Genomic DNA, 11,490 nt, shown 5'->3' on the forward strand with positions numbered 1-11,490 from the left:
ACGTTTAACGCAATAAAAAGGTGTTTTGCATAATTACGGCCATGTGTCCTTTGCGTCACAAAACGGATGCTACGACCCTTGCCATATTTATCTCGCATTTCATAAATTACATAACTCAGCTTTTAATTTCAAACAAAAAATTCCTAGACTTCTTCCTAGAGACCTCTCTCTTTTCCTATCCTTTCATCCATCCATCCATACATTCGCACTTATAATATTAGTAAGAGTAACATTGTTGTTGATTGAGCTTTTAGATGTTATTTCTATTATTTTGTTATCGTACACTAAAGACAGATTAAAGGTACGTATAATGAATGAAAATTGTATTGCGCATTTCCCTATCAAATCCGCCCCCAACTTAAAAAGTTTCCAGACACGTCTGCTACAAACTGATTTGCAATCCTCGCGAAATAGTTTACAATTCAAACTACAGAATCTAGTTAAAAAGTTTACCGCAAAAAGGTTTTACTTTATCCATACATTGTCATCTTGTTAATTATTTTATTGATGGCATTAAGTGATATTTGAAATGTTACTTAAGCTTTTTAGTACGAACTTATTATTAAGAATCGATTAATGTTAGTTAAAACATTTTTTAAACAATAGTAGATGCCAACAAAAATATCTGTTGCATGAATAGGCCGATGAAATACCACGACCACACAAAAGACAGGTGTGAATTGGAAGCAACGCGTTTCGTTTTGTGACTTATCCATCCTACCCTTTTCTTATGTATCGATGAGAAAGCCAAATGTATTTGCCGGAGAAGGGGAACCATAAGAAGGGGAAATATTATATTTCAATACATCCCCTTCCACGGTTGATTAAAGGTGGACTACGCAACTGCAATTACGGATAAGCGAATTCAAATGGCCGCTTGTTCGTTGTCAACTTATTCTATTAAAAACAAAAAAATCTAGATAGTAATAAGTACATATGATTTACGTTATCAGTAACAACAGAGCTTTATAAATTAAATTAATTCAAACATGAGGCGGCTGTAATTTCGCTGAATTACAACAAGCCTAAGCTAATTACACGAACTTGGTAACTCGTTTTAAGATAATAAGCCTCGCTCTGAGCGACGTTTAACGCAATAAAAAACTGTTTTGCATAATTGTCGCCATGTGTCCCAGATGCCGAGTGGATAAAGGTAACAGCACATTTATCATCACGGCACCAACGTTTAGGAGTCGTCAGGAAGACTCAATGAAGCGAGAGATACAGTTATTGTTTAACTTAGAATTAGATTGTCTTGAGACTCTTATTACACATTTTGTAATCATACTTCTGATACTAATATGGGAATGCGAATGTTTGGATGGACGAATGTTTTTAGAAGGTATCCTCATAACAGCTACATGGAGCTCACTGAAATTTTGCATAGATGTAGAACATAATCTGGAAGAACACATACGCTACTTACTATTTTTTTTAATTCCACGCAGACGGATTCGCGGGCGACATCTAGTAGAGAATAAAAGTGATAGTATGCAGTGGGATTCTACTGTTACAATTTATATCTAGCTAACTCAGATAAGGCCACATCGCGTGGACCACTGGTTCGCATCGTGTTTACGTCGAGGAGGTTGTTTGTCGTGTGGGTCAGTGAACTGCGACCTTTAACCATCATAAATTATTTACATACACACTAGCTGTCGCTCGTTGCTCCGTCCGCACAGAATTTAAAGAAAAAAAGTGTTCTACATCTATGTCAAAATTTAGCGAGATCCGTTCAGCCGTTCCGGAGATACCTTCAAACAAACATTCATCCATCTAAACATTGGCATTAATAATATTAGTAAGATGTTAAGATTTATAGAAAGTCTGTATAAAGATATTAGTGCAATAATAAGGTAAAAAAAGGGTCTTGACAGACAGACGGACGGATAACAAAGTGATCCCATAAGGGTTCCGTTTTTTTGCTGATACCTACGGTACCCTAAAAAGTAATAATTAACAAAACTTATCCTAAACTACCCAGATTTAAATGACGTGGTATAACATTCTTACGCTTAGCTACGGTACGAATACATGTTGAATTAAATCAGAAGGGTTTTATAGGGTCTTAAAACGCAAGTACCCATATCAAGAAGTCCTCTTAACTGTCATAAACATAACATTTGATTCAACTCACCTGACATTCAAGTCACGGTTTAAGGGATACCCGAGGCCGTACATTGAACTGCAAAGGATCATAAAGTCAAAGTTACAACAATGAACAGACAATCTTGTCTCAATTTATGTCTTACCGTATTTACACTGGCGAAACATTTGTACAAACACATATTAGAAAATTACCACATAATACTAGCCCTTAGACCAAAATCTCTGAATAAAACATATCCATGTCATTATCTTTGACAAAGCTGAGATAATATGTTTTAGAGAATGATTTTAGTCTCAGAAACCCACAGTTAGAGTATAAGAATTGGATCGACAGAAGGCTTGTTTTATTACATTTGATGTTAGGTAAAAATTGCAAGACTAACTTGGTTTCTGAAGTCAATATTGCAATTAAACCATATCATTATTCTTGTCATCTATGACAATACAGATGAAAATAATGTTTTAAACGTAGCTTTTGGGCTCAGAAGCTCACGGTTAGTATCCAACACTTAGATTCTGGCAAAGAAGTTAAACTGTACTTTAGTAAAGTTGGCTAACTAAAGCGTAAATTAAATCAACAAGAAAGTTTTAAAGACGATTCGAGCTATAAGTGTAGAGTTAGGAAACTGAAAAGTGGCCACTTCAAATAAAGCCAGTTCTGAGAGAGTTATGTTACTCCGACTTTCCAATGTCTGAAGTATCTTGTATAATAAAGAACTTCAAATGCCTTTTATTATAGAAATACGAGGATATCCTATCCGGTAGATATAAATGGAACTAAATTATGACAGCACACTAGCGCCACTCTGTCTATATCAAAGAGTGTCACAAGATATTCTTTGTACTGTAGCTGTCAAGTATTTTTTCTTTTATGTAATTTTTTTTATATCATAAGGTGGCACACGAGCGAGCGGCCACCTGAAATCGCTGATATAGCGAAGTGACCGTTACCCATAGACATACGCGTTGCATACCTTTCATCGACGGAGGAGAAGATGCACAGAAAGAAAATACATTCCCTTTCCATGCATCCTCTCATCCGGAAAGTCCACTTACTCTTCCCATCCTTTCCTTATAAGAAAAAGGTGGGAAGGGAAAGAGGACTAAAATAGGCCTCCGGGACGCACACTCATCAGACGAAACGCGGAATATTTTCCACTTCACGCCTGTCTTCTTTATGGTCGTGATATTTCACCGGGCGAGCTGGGCCAATTCGTGCGATGTTAAAGCGGGCTCTACCACTGTTGAAGTCATTGTCATTTTCTATATCTAAGTTATATATGACAGGACCAATCGCGATAGTAGCGACTCTCACCGGTTCAGATATCCTTGTTGAAATATATACGTATCTTCAGGCGTAAGCTATCAAGAACCATTTGTAAAAAAAGGGTTGGCAGAAATCTAGAGTTAAAGGGAGTTAAACCTATTAGAAACTAAAAAAGGCTAGAATAAAAATTAGTGTTACTCGTATAGCCAAATGACATTGTTAAATTGATATATTATATAAACACGGCTAAACACTCACGTATATACGTCCGGTGGCTCGCTCGCCGTGAGCGATGGGCCGCGTCCGCGAAATAATACCAGTACCGCTTACCCTGATGAAGGGCCCCCGATGGGCTCGAAACTAGTCGGTGCCGCCACCGGACGTATATACGTGAGTGTTTAGCCGTGTTTATATATCAGTTTAGTATAATGTCTCACGAAAGTTTGACTAATTTAATGGCATTGTTAAATTGTGAAAAAAGGTGATTATAAGATATATTTGAAAGGTACGTTTTTACTACTAGAGTTAACCTTTTCATCGTTCAATATAAAAACTTTCTACGAAGTTTCACTATTTCTTTAATCTAAAATTCATGTGTAAAATATAGATGGCATTTGTCCTTGGTTTTATAAAAGCCTTAAGTGCTTTTCTCCTTCATTTTCTCAGCTTTTTTATACTTAAATCGATTCTTTGTATAGATTGTAAAGGTTAACCCTTTTAAACGGGTCCTGTGAGAAAATTATATTACTGTAACATCTCTGAAGAACGTCTTCTGTGAAAAATGTAAAAAGCTTTTTTGAAACATTTAACTCACAAAAGAATTACGATTTATTTTTGTTATTTTATCGTAACATTTTATTTTAAATGTATTGCAAATATTTTTATACCCATTTAAAACCTAAAGTTACTAAAGATCATCAATCTAGCTAGATACTAGCTGTCGCCCGCGACTCCGTCCGCGCGGGATTAAAAAGAGATGGACGATTCTCAGACCTACTCAATATGCTCACAAAATTTCATGAGAATCGGTGAAGCCGTTTCGGAGGAGTATGGTAACTGACATTGTGACCCGAGAATTTTATATATAGAACCATATTTCATAAAAGATATTAAAATAAACCTATATAAGTATATTTATATGAGAAAAAAGTATTTTGTTTTTTCATTTACGGATTATAAGAAAAAAAACTTGCAGTTTTGCAGAAGGTCTAATTTTAGTCCTCTTTCCCTTCCCACCCTTTTTCTTATAAGAAAAGGATGGCATTATGTTTTTTTTTTAACTCCAAGCGGACTGAATCGCGGGCAACAACTAGTTATAAAATACTGTTCTGAAATCTGTCTTTACGTCAATAAATTATAATTTCCATAAAAATAGTAATAATATTTCAGTCCGTCTATTTATCACTGAGGGTAAGTAATAAAAGGAAGAAACAAAGAGCTATTAGTAACAATTAAATACGAATAACATCCGCTCGTGTACCATCCATCAAGCGACCTAGTAATGTTCATACTTTTTCATTGTAAATTACACCAAGATTTTTTTTCTCTCGCCATTAATCAGAATTAAAATGTTTTTTACAGATATGGCCACAATCATTATTTGACCTCAGTCTTGATGCTCATTTGATGGACAGATCTACAAGTCCATCGTAAGACCTGTCGTATTGTACGGATCTGAATGTTGGGCCACCAAGGTTTCGGATGAAAGAAGATTGGATGTAGCTGAAATGCGTATGCTAAGATGGATGTGTGGTGTGACAAGAAAGGATAAAGTTAAAATGTGTATATAAGAGGAAGTTTAAAAGTAGCGCCAGTGATCGAAAAATTGAGGAGTAATAGATTAGCGTGGTTTGGACATGTTATGAGGAGGGATGATGATGATATAAGTTAAAGAGTAATGAGATTGCATATGGATGGCTACAAAGGTAGAGGAAGACCAAAGAAAGTATGGAATGACTGTGTGAAAGAGGATATGCGTAGGAAGAGGGTAGATTCGGATATGACGGCTGATAGAGATGGCTTTTGGTCTAAGAAACTCACGGTTAAGAGATAGTAAATTAAAGTATTCTTAATCAGCCAGGAATTGCGACTTCGTTCATGTGAAAGACCGAAATAAGGCAATCATTTCTTCTTATTGCAACGTGTTTTTTTTCTTTGACTATATACTATTTTATCAAATGTTAAACAAACCGGGGAATCAAACTTAACATCAGGACACTAATAACTTTTGCATAATTCTGTATAAGCTTCATATAACTTTATACATGGTGCTCCAAATTAATTCGCTGATATTGTTATACGAAGGATGGACTTTCAATTTCAATGTTGTACATTATAGTAGAGGGTTAACTAAGGAAGATGCTTAGTGTAGATTTAGTTTTAAAAGTAAGTTAGATCTATAGTTTATTCTCTCGTTTAGTTAAATAACGATTTAATGACTAAATCATTAAATATACCTGTAGTATAATATACAGATAAGTATATATCTAAGTAAATGGATCCCGGGTGACGTTAAGTTTGTCGTTGTAAGTAATTAAGCTAGCTAAAGTGATTAAGTTGTGACGTCAGAAGCTTCGAAGTAACGCAGTTACTTATACAAATTATCCTTGTATCACGTTCAGTATTTGATAGGGATTATAAAAGATTCCTTCATAAACATTCCCTTCACATTCCTTATTAAAAAAGACTAGAAAGGTGATAGAACTGGAATTGTGTGTCTGGTACCAAACTCATCAAAAGAAACGCAGTACCAATCCAGTAACAATAACGACGTAACAGCCCGAGCTGAGGCTCCTGAGAGAGCCCTTGACTCCTGTTACTCTTAAACAAGGTTCAGCCTAAGCGCGATCTGCGCTCGGTCACCTCAAGCCCGGTGAAGCTTTAAATGCCTCTTTAAGGCAAACAGTGACTATTATTTCGACTTAAATTGCGCCGGTTGAGTAATTCATATCAAATTAACGATCTCTACCACTGTTAAAAATCTATCTGATATCTGTTATGTTGTCGTATTGCGCTCAATAAATAGGTCGTCGGTCTAGTTCTACCTTAAACGTAATTAGGTCTAAGACATCAGACCGACAGTGACTCCGAAATAACAATAGTTGTAAAGTATAGACATATTTCAAGAAATAAAAGAAATTTATTACTTTCGGGGGTGTTTGTTCATGACATTATCTTGTTGACTTTTTAGTGCATTTTGTTTAAGAATGTTTTTTATAATGATAGGTAACAGAGAAGCGACCTAAACCTTATTCTTTTTATTTAGAACGATGTTTTAGTAGACACGTTACAAGTCGTGTGTTTATGGAAACAGTTTCTACAAATATAATACATGAAAAGAGAAGACACAATAAGGTAAAGGTACACACGAATAGTAAACATTCGAATGATAAGGCGAGGAGTTTTATTTAATAACAGACGTATTGATTTATAGCCTTCTCGGAGAAAAGACGAGTTCTTTTTGCGTCAGCTTAATTCGATTTCACGAAATTTGTTCCATTATATTACTGTTATTATATTTCTCAGAATTCTATTTACTTTTTCGATATTTAAACGAAGAGCTATTCTAGTCTAGTATTTGGATTCGAATTTATTGGTACAAAAGGCTGTCGCCCACGACTCCTTCCGCGCGGAATTAAAAAAAAAACGTAATTAGTAACATACATGTTCTTTCAGACTATGTTTATTAGTTGAGCCATTCTAAGATACCTTGTAACATACATCCATCCATCTAAATATTCGTAACATGTACAATTGTAATTAGAAAAGCCTACATTTTATTGCGATAAATGTAACAAGAAGTACCAAGAGAACAAGTAGTTAAATGCAGTGTGTTTCCACAATCTACATAGACGTGGAAACTTAAAGTAAGTACATAAAACTCTATGGATGTATGGATTGTGTGATAATGCAGGCTCTACGGAATGTACGAGACTCAAGGCCCCTGTAATTGACGCTAAAGCCCGGCTTCCAACAAAGCCGAACTCGAAATCGACTGACACCGAAAGTGTTCGAGATTTCATTTTAAATTCCATTATTATTTTCTTACAACGATATTATATGAATGAATTCTAACGAATTGTTTAACAATCTTTTTCTGATAGAGTATTATTTGAGCATCTCTCAGGTGTCAAGCACTTGACTTATAATCTGCAAGTCCTGGGTTCGAATCCCGCCATGTACAATTGTGTTTTTCGATTTTCGATTTACATATGCACATTTATCCAACCGTTCCTACGGTGAAGAAAAACATCGTGATGCAATCTGCCCATATTTACGTAGAAATTCAAAGATATGTGTGAAGTCAACCAGCACTGGGCCAGCGTGGTTGACTATGGCCTAATCACCCCTAACTTAGTAGCCCTTGAACCCCTCAATGGGGACTATATTGAGCTGATGATGATGTTTGTAGTTATTACTTTAATTTCGTGCGATCGATGTGGCAATAATATTCAAATCAACTTAGGTTAAAGTGACTTACAAGTTGCCGTTAAATAAGTTATTGTACGCAGGGTTAGATTGCATCAATAACTTAAGCTGTTGGATGCTTTGACAGTAATAACTTAATTACTTAGAGACGATGCAGCGTTGACTTAGTTCTCTCATCTCGTAACAGGATCAAGCTTAAGTTAAAGTGTTTAGCGCAATAGCTTCCGATTCAATTTATTTTCAACATTTTGCTTGAAATTACATTTCTAAACACAGGTTTTTTATACGAACGAGGTTGGGAACATTGGATAGACCTATGTTAATTGGGTGTTGATTTCTGAGGTCAAAATTTCTGTATAAAACTTATCGTCATCCTTGTCATTATCTTTGACAAAGCTGAGGTAACAATATGTTTTAAACGGGGATTTTCGTCTCGGAAACTCACAGTAAATAGGAACGACTGACAAATATAAATGCTAGTGGAGTTACCATTAAAAATGAATCGATTCGCAGACCAAAAACTGTTGCACCAACCCTACATACAGCAAAATAACAAAAGAAGATGATTTTCGGCGAAACATGTCGATTTTTCTGTCTTTTATATTCACGGCAAGAGGAATATCGGAAGTTTCCAAAAGGTAAAAAATAAAGGGTGTACGTAACGAAAGGGGAGGTGGATATCAGGATTGAAATGTATTCCTTTGATATTTAAATCATTGACTAATGAAACGCTCTGGTGCGATAGATATTTTTGTTCGGGATACATCGATAGAACTTGATATAGAACAGAGTACATACATACATACAGATTCTAATAAAAATGCAATGCAAATATATATATATTTCTTTATAACAGAAGGGGGCAAACTAGCAGCGGGAACACCGAGGTGTTCAACGACGCCCATGAACATCAGCAATACCAGAAGAACCGCAGCTGCGTTGCCGGCCTTTGAGATGGTGATACGCTCGTTTCTTGAAGGACCCTATTTATTATATCATACTTTTATAATAAAAGGCCTCCCGCAAGGTGGACCCATGACCTAGTCAAGGTTGCTGGAGTATCCTGGATGAGGGTAGCACAGGACTTATTATAGTGGCGATCTTTTTAGGATGTTTATGCCCAGTAGTGGGCGTCATATAGCTGAATAGACTGGAACTAAATTTACGCGCACATTGAGTAAAAATTTCACAAGAGGAACATAACTATAAATGAAAAGAGATCAAATTACTTTCATTTCTTTGATGAAACAGAGTTGGTTTTTCTAACCTCACAAATTAACTGTCAATCTTTGATTTTTTAATAGTGTTTCTAAACATTATTAGCAACACGAGTGTAATGTATGCACAACGTCCGTACCATTCTGAATGTCATCTGATTTAACTTGGTATTAAGAACATTTGGCCGATGTCCAAATCGTTTGCTTACCAATATTTCGTATTATCACCGCCATCTATCGGATTGTATTTATCACAATGGATTTGAATCATTGTTTTGATATTTAATACGCAAAATGTTGATTTTATGACGATTTCTTTGGCAATATTTCTATCGGGCGTAAAGCATCCAAATCTTATACTAATTTTGACATAAATGTCGTCGACCGTCGATGATTGTCGTCGAATGTTGACGAACGAACGAAAATGGACATACGTAATAGGGGAGTGAATATGACGGCTAATGGACATGTATGGAATAATAATAGTATGCTACTTCCGTACGGAAGCGGGAAGATGACGGATCAGAAATACTTCTAAAGCCAAAAATAAAAACAACGTTATTATTATGATGCAAAAATCATAATCGAAAGCTTTAAAGTGACATATATAGTATTTGCTGCAATCTGCGTGCTCTGTGCTTACAGTCAGCGGTAATTTGCTAACACTCCTGCCAAATGTGGCTGGCTTGTGTCCAAATAGGTTAAACATTCATCCATTGTGCATGTACAGTACAAAATTCAATGAAATGTAAGATCATTTAAAGTTTGTAAAACATAAGGGTAAACAGAGAGTACAGAGAAAAAAATCATATGTGCAATCGAAGAAACTGGCGGTATAATTTTAAAGCGACAGCCGTTTAAACATGTCGTACGCATTTAAACTTTGACGCGGAATAATAACCAATAAGACGCAGCTTTTAAGTATGTCTGTATTAATTCATATTTTACTATGCTATCGTTTACACACTTCACTGCTACCTCATTGGTTATTTTGTATGAAAAGATGGATGTCTGATTGCAAGAAACAAGACAAATTTATTGAAAGTGTAACATCGCGAAATTCCCTGACAGTACCTTAAAGTACATAAAAGTCAGTCTGACTTAACATTTATCACTAAGCTTATGTTCAACAATAGTTCACTTTAGTCTTAATTAAACTAATAGCTTCTTCTCTTATAAGAAAAGGAGGGGAAGCGGATTTGATAGAGAAGGGGACGCATGGAAGGGAATCATTCTCTCTGTGCGTCCTCCGACGATTAAAGGTAGACAACGCATATGCAATTGCGGATGATAGGAGGCGGTTGCTTCGCCGTTTTGGCATATTCAGATGGCCACTTACTTGTTTGACACCTTATAATATAAAAAAAGTATTTGAATATTGTTACGTAAGTAAATATTTTGCAATATCTCATCTACAATACCCATACAATACATATATCTTTCATAAGGTGACGGAATACAATTTATTCACAAAATGAAATAGGTGACGGCCCATGGGAAATCCGAAGCCGGTTCGTTTTATGTCACGTATATATTTATTTGCAATAGACGCATCCATGTGAAAATATCATTTTACAACTAAAATATTCATACTGTAAAAATACATTTGAGAAGTGAAAGTACTTCATCTTTAAAACTTTTGTCGTTAACGTCCTCGATTCGCTGCACCAGGTTGTCACATTCAGATCCAGCTGTAATTCTACATTTCAGTCGTCCTTCCCTTCTTAATCATCATGCATCCAGCCATCATTTCCTAGTATTGCTTTTGCCAACGTCATTCATACATGTACACCAACATCATCATCGACCTGCCCTTATCCCTGGAGGGTCGGCACAGTATGTACTCCTCCATACATCTTTATCAGCCGTCTTATCTGAATCTACCTAACATACACTATTCATATTAATATAATTGAAGTATTCGTATGTAATATCAAGAAAATAGAACGTATTTGTTTTTCGATTTTTCGATTTACATATGTACATTTATCCGACTAAAGGAAGACATCGTGATGCAACCTATCTGAGAAGAAAGTTAAAGATATGTGTGAAGTCAACTTACCCGGACTTGGCCAGTGTGGTTCACTATGGCCTAATCACCCTTAACTTAGGGTAAGCACCAAGCTCCTCGGTGGCGACTATAGTAAGCTGATGATGATGATGATGAGATCATTTTTTGTACTCATTATGTATTTGCTTTGCTGGTCTAGTGGTTGCATGGATCTCAATGAAATTTCCATCTAAATGTAGGATATAGCCCGGAATAGGCTAATTATTTATTTTTAATTCCACGCGGACGGAGTCGCGGGCGACAGCAATATTATCAATAACTTGCGGAATAATTAAGTAGTTTTTTTTTAATATATACTTAGTGGTTTGTTAGCCAAATAGTAAACAAAATGAAATTAAAATTATGCGGTTATTTTCAAAGGAGTGACGTAATTCTGCAATCTTTCTGCACCACTCGTT

Source organism: Papilio xuthus, unplaced genomic scaffold, assembly GCF_000836235.2.
Source record: "Papilio xuthus unplaced genomic scaffold, Pxut_1.1 DF827570.1, whole genome shotgun sequence".
Taxonomy (NCBI): Eukaryota; Metazoa; Arthropoda; class Insecta; order Lepidoptera; family Papilionidae; genus Papilio; species Papilio xuthus.